Source organism: Meleagris gallopavo, chromosome 2 (assembly GCF_000146605.3).
Source record: "Meleagris gallopavo isolate NT-WF06-2002-E0010 breed Aviagen turkey brand Nicholas breeding stock chromosome 2, Turkey_5.1, whole genome shotgun sequence".
NCBI lineage: Eukaryota > Metazoa > Chordata > Aves > Galliformes > Phasianidae > Meleagris > Meleagris gallopavo.
The window spans coordinates 46,137,416-46,146,906 of NC_015012.2; the positions used below are offsets into that span (position 1 = coordinate 46,137,416).

General features: G+C 41.2%; 1 long non-coding RNA gene across 2 annotated transcripts; it reads right to left on the reverse strand.

Annotated features, from left to right (window-relative positions):
- Positions 1-3,360: 3,360 nt before the first annotated feature.
- Positions 3,361-9,449, reverse strand: LOC104909716. 2 transcript variants are annotated; one of them, XR_004158896.1, is made up of 4 exons: positions 9,091-9,449; positions 8,564-8,825; positions 7,692-7,830; positions 3,361-5,629 (listed from the first exon to the last, which is right to left on the reverse strand). It is a non-coding gene; the product is annotated as an uncharacterized LOC104909716 (long non-coding RNA). The 2 variants fall into 2 exon arrangements; XR_004158895.1 differs by having other exon boundaries at positions 3,361-7,830.
- Between the last annotated feature and the right edge of the window lie 42 nt (positions 9,450-9,491).

The window sequence follows — 9,491 nt, forward strand, 5'->3', positions numbered from 1 at the left end:
GAACAGGGGTTTTCTCTTTCTGGCAACAGATTGCTCATGAAGAAGAAGAGGATTCTGCCATGAGATGCCTCATGACCTGCCTCTCTCCCTCCTGGACTTGCTGTGCTCATCTCCCTCCCGGACTTGCTCTGCGCTCTACCACAATGCTGAAGAAGAACAAAGGTGTCTGCCATCAGATCCCTCACTGCAGCATTCTTGTGTGCTGACAGACTCTCCTGGACCTGTTACCTCAATCCTGCTGCTTCCTCCTGGATTAGCTCTGCAGCTTCCTCCTGCCACCTGCTTGCTGCCCAAGGCTGGCCACACTGCTGCTCTCTCCCCATGGCTGCTTCTGCCTTGAGCCTTCAAAACATCGTGCAATAGGACCGCTGCTGGATCCTGGTGGTGACTATCCCCGCTTTTACGCAATTCTTGCTTCTTTCCTATCTTTTCTATTGCCCTCCTTCCCTTCCCCGTCTCCCTGATTAGAATTTATAATAAACTGGTTGGACTAACATATGAACCGTTGTTTCTTAATCTCACACCGGGTATACAGATATTACAAGAACCTCATCTCCCTCCTATAAATTGGAGTGAGACACATACACAGCCCTTTTCAAGTACAAATTTATATACAAATATAACAATCCACTCCCAGTGTGCATGTTCTACTGAAGTGGGTGCGATATGAAAGCTTACAGAAGATTGGAAGGGAAAAAATATTTCTTCTATCCCCCTACAACACTTCCAAGATTAACAACTAGCAACACTCTGCCCATATTGTATTTTTTGAATTCAAAAGTTCTTTCTTTTGTAACTCTTCTTTCTCCTGTGTTACCCCATCAAAGGTGCAAGGGTTCACCTGTTAACCTTTCTGATCTATCTGTGCCTTTGCAACTAAGGTCTGTGCCCCTCAGCAGTCTTTAAAAATCCACTTCCCAGTAAGCTGATGATGAAAGATGGATGAGAATTCACTCAAATTAAAATGTTTGGGAGTGTGTGAATATTACATGCACGATATAGAGAAATAAAGAAACAATAATGCATAGATTAACATTCTGTTGAGCTACTGTTTGTGCAAAAACAAACTGAAGTATAGTACATCAAAGATACAACATTGGATGTGTTCCTTGGAGATAAAACTCCATCCTGATTTTGTATCAGAAAAACTGAAAAAACTCAGGGTTCTTTTATCTGGCATGATTCTTTATAAACATGGAAAAATCGTTCAGAAGGACAGTAAACACATATTGCTTCTTCCTTTTTCTTCTTTATATTTTTAATTAGGCTGTTAGATCAACTGTAGCAGAAATATGCCTGATGTGAATGAATTCATGATTTGAGAACATTTGTTTGTTAATTCCCTGATCTCGTAATATTCTGCTAGTCTTGTATTTATATAGCTAAACAACTATGCTCTCCCCTAGATGCACCAATTTCAGCTGCCTGTGTCAGAAAGATGCAGGGTATCAGCTGCAGGAAGACCAGAATCAGCCTGACTTCACAGAGCAAAAGCACAGTGCTGTGGGGTGCAGGCAGCAGAGGTGAGGTGGGCACGGTGGGCTGGGCCCCTGCAATGCCTGATGGATGTCTGACAAGCCAGGGGGCTGGGGAGGGGGCTCAGCTGGAAAAGAGGCCTCATCAAAGGCGGGAACTGGGACGTGGGGCTGCCTTCAGGGAGACTTAGCTGACTGAATGACAAAAATCTATTACAGAGGAAGGGGCGAGCATGACTAAAAGGTCTCACGGCGTTTACTCTGACAGGATGATTAATTTCTCATTACTCATCCAGAATGTGACTGTCTGAGGGGAATTCAGGGAAATGTTTGATTCTTTCAAACATCGATTATTTGAAGACGAGCTTTTTGCATAAATCCAAACACTTTTTTTTTACCATCTTTGTTTTGAACTGGCACAGCAGGAGTTTTCTGATTCCCAGGTGGAGCCTCTTCAGAATCTCAGCACTATCAGGGCTCCTTCATTCAAAGCCAGGAGCCAATACCTTAGGCACCTCAGAGGGTCTGACTTACTCAGCTCATGTTGTACCCTTTGACATCCGCTGACATGTTGGGCTCAGGCCTGTAAGTGGAGAAGCCATGACTGTAATTGCAGCACAGTTTGGCTCCAGGGACCTTTACCACCAAATAACAATTTGACTTCTTCCTACATGAGGTACTTTACTTTGAATAAGCCTCAAGAAATGAGGCTTTACTCTTGATGACATCTACCTCGTGTGGCTCCAGTTTTCATGTCTTGCATCTCAAGCGCTATTCAGGAAACTCTGTGTGTTGGTGACAGTCATCTACAGCAGCTGAGCCTGAGATAAAAAGGAAAAGATGGAACAATGCTTCCACCCTTCACCACATAGGATCACGTATAGCAATGGCTATGCTGAATCAGATGAGAAGTCCTTCTAGTTCAGTAAGCAGTCCAGGTAGCAGGTGCTTAAGCAAAAAAGTCAGCATAAGAACCAGGTAAACAGTGCAAGGAAATTTTCCAGCTTGACTATTTCTGTTGGAGGGGGGCAGGAATAAGAATTGGGCACAGTGAGAAAAGGAGAAAATTACTGTAACTGAAGAGTGTTAACAAAAAGCCATTCAGCAGAGAAGTCACAAAGGAAAAGTGGAGGAACTGTAGAAATAGGAGATGATGGAAGACACAGCCCATGAGGCAGACAGAGCTTCAGGAAATGGGTAGGGATACTAGACCTGGAAGAAGGATGGATGAATGGAGCAGCCAGAGAAAGAGCATATGGTCAAAGCAACAGCAACTGAACATATGTCAGCAGGTAATGAAAATAGCCAGCGTCTACCATTACCTATGCACATAAGTGAAGGGAATTGAAGAACATATTTTTAACGCTTACGTACTTAGAAAGTTGTAGCTTTGAGTAATTCTGAAACACTTTTGATTTTTTATCTTATTCTTACTCTTATAAATCTGAAAATTTGCCTACATGCCTCTGAAGAGAGGCAGAGTAAAAGCAAACATGGGAGAAACTAGAAACCGGTTGTCAGACAGGAGCTTTTCTGAGAGCTCTGTAAAATGAATGGATGATTGCTCCCCAGTCACATGTTACCCTCAGCTGTTCTGAACTAAACAGTATGGTGTTTTTCCTAATTTCCCCTGGGGTTAGAATACTGTATTGTGGCCCTAGGGCACTGGAGGTACCTTTGTGAATGAGAGGATGATTTCCAAAGGGTTGAAGGTTTCCTCCCTCCCTGATACACGCTTCTTGCCTCACAGTAATTACAGCTGTGCAACAATTTTTAAGTCAACTGTACAGGCTAGTTGGAAATGATGGATCTGTTTCTGTTCATTATATTCAACCCTTTTTTTTCTCCACAGAATGCTTTTGTGTCCTGGAAAGCTGGTGCCAGATGTTTGCGGGTTTTCAGAATGACTTTGTGTAAGACATATAACTCTGTGGACTGTGAGTTCAATTTTATTAGACAGTAACAGTATGCTCTAAATTCAATTTCTCATTGGAGAAACAAGAAACAAGCAAACAATTTGAAAGCTGCACAAAACCTGCTGTTTCATGGTTTGCACAGGCTTCGGATGAAGGAGCTCTTCTTGATGAAGAGAGGTATGCAAACATCTGTAGAGAAAAGGAGACAGAAACTCATTGTAAATATCCAAGAAACCAAAGCTTTCAACTTTTTGCTCATTATGATTCCAAGATTGTCTCACGTGGAAGTGCTACACTGCAAGTTGTGAGGATGTTTATATTCATGAAGTTTTTATCTACTGTGCTGGTGTTCGGATGATATTTCCAGGGACTGCCATAACATAAGCAGTAGTAGGAACACTACTATTTGTAATATGTAGCATTTCTTTTTCCATTTACTTGCAGTAAGTATTTAATTTAAACACCATTCAGCGTGAAGTAAAACATTTCAGGTAAATGTAAAATTCACATCAGCCTCAAGGCCAACAGCAATGAACACTGGGCACTGTTGAAAGATTGTAAAGACAAACTCACTCTGAATTATTATAGTGAACTGTCTCATTGTGAAAACAGCAAAAATTGCAGTCACAATACATTTTTAGAGATAAAGTCTTTTTTGTTATTTTAGAGACTTTGCCATGAAAGGTCAGGAAGCTCTTATTTGTGCAGACTGGTTTTAACTTTTTGCTGAAAGTGGCATGCAAAAAACATGTTAGGGCTTACTGGTTACTAGAGGGTGGGCTGCCCTATGGGAGAAAAAGGAAAAATAAGCTAAACGTTTAGATTTAATTCTGGTTACAGAACTTGGTCTGAGGAAAACAACAGCCTTGATTTAGATATTTATTCCCATCCCTATTAAATTTGCTTCTCTATTGCATTCAGAAAGCGATCTAGTTATCATAGTCCTGATCTTAAACTAATGCTTTCACATATCTTTATGGGAAAGGAGACAAGAGCACAACAGTAAACAAAGTAGCTGCTTTGTTTCAAATGCGATTTCAAACACAAAATAACTTTCTTTCCATGACTGAAAAAAAACAGGAATGCTTCATTCAGACAGATTCTCTCTTTTTTCCAGTTAGACAGACTCAGTGAGCATTAAATTATTACAAAGGTGAATATCACAAGTATATTAGAGGCTTATAACAGGAGGTTATGGCTTTATATATTTAGAGTCCTTTAAAATTAAAATATTGCTTTGTTTAGGTGAAGTACTGACACATCTGTTTCCTTGAACAATACATTTTTTACATTTAGATTTCACATGAAATTCCTTATTGCAATGTTTTCATCAGTTTCCTTTTTCTATTTGTTTCCTCTGTGATATAGCTTTTGCTTAAATACATCTTCATATCTCACAAACAGCATCTTTTTAAACATTTGTCTACTGACAAAACACAAGAGAGGAAGCTTAGGCTAGACATGAGAGGGCATAGGGAACCAAACTGCAGACTTTCAGTACCTAAAGGGAAAGCTATAAAGAAGGTAGAGCCAAGCCCTCCTTAGAAGCACTCAGCAAAAGGTCACAGTTGCTTTGACCAGACAGATCGACAAAATTCTTCCTGGTAAGAGTGCTGGAAGAGACTGCCCAGAGAGAGACTGGGCAATCTCTGTCCCTGCAGATTTCGGAAGTCAGCCGGGCAAACCCATCTGCAACCCGATCTGGCTTTGAAGCTAGTCCTGCTCTCAGCAGGGTGTGACTTCCAGGCGTCTCTTCTAATCCTAAAGTTCCATGCTTCCTCAAAATGGCACTTAAAATACTTAATTTTTTTATGAGGAGAATTCAATCTTCAGAATACTTAACAGTCAGTACTATTCATTAATTAGTACAGCTCATGAGAACTGACGGGAGATACACTAAGTTTTGAATTTCTAGCGTTTATATTTAAGCTTACTTCTTTGCCAAATTTGCATGAGCAATTCTTCCTTTGGACACAGAGTATTTTTGCTATGTGTTCTTTTAGATTAATACTTCAGAGAAAGTCACAGAGTATTTCCAAACTTTCACTATTACACTCCTCTGGACTTTTTGCCAGTGTACTCCAAATACTGTCAATTAATTGCAACATTTCACACAAAAGTACAAAGAGCTCTATTTACCTTAACTAATAGCCCAATTTTGCAAATATTTACCTTTGTATACGAGCAGTTAGTTCCATTCATTGTAGTGAATTATTCACCTTCTGTCCTAGTGGAAACCTTAGAAAAGTATTTGAGAATTTGCTTCTGTTGTTTTAGAAAATTACAGAAGTATTAGCTCACACTCAATGCATTATTCATTGCAACACAAGCATGTGCTATTCCCTTGTGCTCTATGTGAATCTGAGCTTACTTTTGTAGATGAACAACTTCACAAATATCTTAACTAAATTTTATTCTTTTTAGACAAATTCTTCCAATTCATCAGTATGGATATTATTCTTCAATATGCTTGTGTTTGTGTCTAGCTTTGTTTCAACCATCAAATACATCAGTCTGTGGTTCAAAACACTAAGAAGTACTTAGTTTCCACAGCTAGGCCCATACTGCTTCTCTGATGTGTCAAAAATCGAGCAAGTGTTGAGAAAAATACTGAAAAAATAAATACATCTAAGGATTTCTGAGTATATTTGTAGCTAGCTGCGTGTTAGTGTTCAGCTGCATTCTTATTTCACCGAATCGCAGAATTGTATGGGTTGGAAGGGACCTCTGGAGATGACCTAGTCCAACCCCCTGCTAAAGCAAGTTCCCTGCAGCAGGTGACACAGGAAAGCGCCCAGATGGGTTTTGAGCATCTCCAGAGAAGGAGACTCCAAAACCAATTTGGGCAGCTTGTTCCAGTGCTCTGTCACACTTGCAGTAAAGAAGTTTTTCCTCATGGTTCCTATGGAACCATGTTCCTTATGTTCCAGTTTATGCCTATTGTCCCTTGTTCTGTCTCTGGGCACCACTGAAAAGAGCATGGCTCCATCTGCTTGACTCTCACACATTAGATATTGATGAGCACTGATAAGATCCTTCCTCAGTCTTCTCTAGGCTGAACAGCCCCAGGTCTCTCAGCCTCTCTTTATATAGGAGATGCTCCAGATCCCTCATCATCTTTGTGGCCTTCAAGCAAAATGACTATATACAGCACCTCGTGGTATAGAAAATGGCTGACAATGGCTTTGCAAAATCTACCAAATATTATCATCTATCTGCTAATGTAATGCATTAGCTAAGTGTATATTTTAAGAGCATAGACTTCAGAACAGATGCTCAAGGTGAAACCATTTTCGTTTATTATGTGAATACATACACACTGAATGAATATGGGGTGTCCTCTGTTTAAAGGGTACTTAAAACAATGATTTGGTTAAAATACCCTTTACATTTGCTAAACAAAACTATAACAGCTATGATGTATCATTTTTTGCAGTATTGATTGAGTTTATGTTGTGTTATATGAACAATATAATCTGACATGCTGAAACCTATAAGGAATCTCATTTTTTTTCCTCATAGCGGGCCTGAAAAAATGCAGGAAAAAAAACACATCATCAGGATTTTTCTGCTGTGTATCTCATCTGGACTTGATTCTTCTGAATACAAGTCCAGAATATCTTCTATCCATTTTGCTGGAAGCTATTACAAACTTTCCCTGAAAAGCAAAAATCTAGTCCCTACCCTTCAGTACCAAACTAGCTATATGAGAAAAATTCTGCTAGAAACATAATAGTAAGGTTTCTGGACTTGTCCCCCACATGTGTTTATATAGATATTGGCTGCAACACTGCAATCCTGTATGATCAATGTGACTTGTAATATATGTTCCCATCTCCTGAATTTGAAAAACAAAGTTAAGACTGAGTTTGGAAATGTTGGAGACGATCCAGTCATATGGGGCAGTACAGAAGTTAAACTCATCGTGTCACATATTCCATGGCCCACACAATTCTAATAAATTCCAGTCAGATTGTAGCTTGATTAACTTTGCTAAGAAAGCAGAGGCCTTTATTTGAATGGTAAAGTATGAGAAGTGGGAGGAGTGCCCTGTTCTCACCTGCTCATAGCAGATAAGAAAATCTGACTTGCTGAGCATCTCTCCTAGGATAATGTGGCTGAGATTTTCTCTGGGAGGTTCATCCTTTCTCACTTCATCCATTGGAAGGTTGACACCACAGACCATTTCATAGCCCAGAGAAGGGTGTTTGCATGGTAAGAGTTGGGTATGACACCTAATGAAAGAAGCCAGGATGTGCAGTGCTAGGTCCATCCCGCTGGAACTTTAAGGCAGATTTACCTGTCCTTGCTTTATCTCATTCCTAATAGTAGTCTGTGCTCCTTTTATTTAGAAAGTGCTTGTGCTTCAGCTTTTTCTTTCTCACTAGCTCCAATGTATGTCAGGAAACCCTATGTATTGAGGCAAAGATTCTCTCATCCTGTAATATATAAACATATTGATTAGTATGTGTATATAGCACAAAAAAAAATAGAATACTGCAGAGAGAAACTAAAAGCTACATGTAAGCTGGAATACAACATCTACATTCACTACTGAAATTAATCTGCAAATATGAGAAGAAATATTGTTAAATGTCTTACTACCCTATTGATTTTAATACTTCTGTATATCTGATACAAATGGCAGGTGGGGCCTTAAAATTAGTCGGCACACTCCCAGCTTTCAGCTGGATCAACACTCTACTTCAATGCTTGGTGTTGCCTGGGAACTTGTTTAGGACACCCTCCCCCTTGCCACTGAGACATCAACCATAATATTGCACAGTGTTGACCCCACTGCCAGTTCTTGGAGGACGAATAGCCCTTGTAATGACCCAACAAAGCTTCACGTCAGTCTTCATGAGGACTTGGCCCAAAGCATTTCCAGGGACTGATATAAGGAGATTTTTTGTTCCCTAGATGTTTGATTGGACACAACCTTTTTTTTTCAAGGTCACCTGAAGCTCTGCTGCCTTTAATATGAGGGAAATTCATTTTGTGAAATCAACGTCAATGCCTACACAACCAGAGACAGCCTGATAACGCTATAACCTGGGGCTGATCTCCCCAGCTCTGCAGGTGTACACAGGCTCTGAGAGAAGCTCTGGATTTTGTTACAGACAGAGACACACAGTTTACCGAGCCACAGACAAAACACAACATTTGCAATACCTTAAACATCTTCCAAAACCCTTCTAAAATCCATGCAAAAGCATTATAATTTGCTATGCAGTGTCAATAAGCCTAATAAACAAGGGCAGTAGCAGTCAGCTTTCCTATCTTCCTCCCACACTACCGGCTCCAGCTTCTGTCTTCACAACCTCCCTGCTAACTTCTCTGCCCCTGTCAGTTTGGCTGGGTCTGCGAAAAGAAGATAATTGCTGCTTCAATCTTCAGCTCTGGGCTGAGAAGAGGGTTTGAAATACTGTGCGGCCTGGAAAGAAAATAAGATACTGAATGAGAAGACTTATGGAAGGAGGTTTTAAAAGGAATAAAATGCTGTTCCTCTTTTTCTTGCCTTTTAGCATATGAAAGAATGAATTCATATACTTTATACCCAGAGGCTGCATTTTAACCACTTGTAAGTATCTAACTTTCTCAAAACACCATGCATTGTAATGCTTAGCCTGAGAATGCTGCTGAGCTGAATAAATCCGTGGTGAGCTGCTATGAACGCCAGAGCACAGGTGTGGGCCTACCTGCTGTACAGGTCCTCCAGGAAATATGTAACAAATAAAGCTTCCCAGATGACAACAGTATGTCCATCTGGCACCTGTGGTGTGGAGAGGCAGGATGGGTGCCACGACGACTGGCCTCCAGCCACGGTCTCTGCACACGTCAGCATCAGTGGGCATGGCCTGACAGGGCCAGCACGGGGAGGACCAGCCGCACGTCCCCTATATCCCTCTCTACCCTTTGTGTTCGGGCTGCAGGATCTCCAGGTGCTTTTAGTAAGATCCCGGCCTGCCCTAACTTCGCCAGGCGGCGGGACTGCGCCTCGCCCGGGGCCGACCAGAGGCGCTGAGCTGGGAGCGGACGGCAGGTCGTACTTCTCGCGGCGGCCTGGAGGGGGCGCTGCGAGCCCGGCATTGCGGGCGGA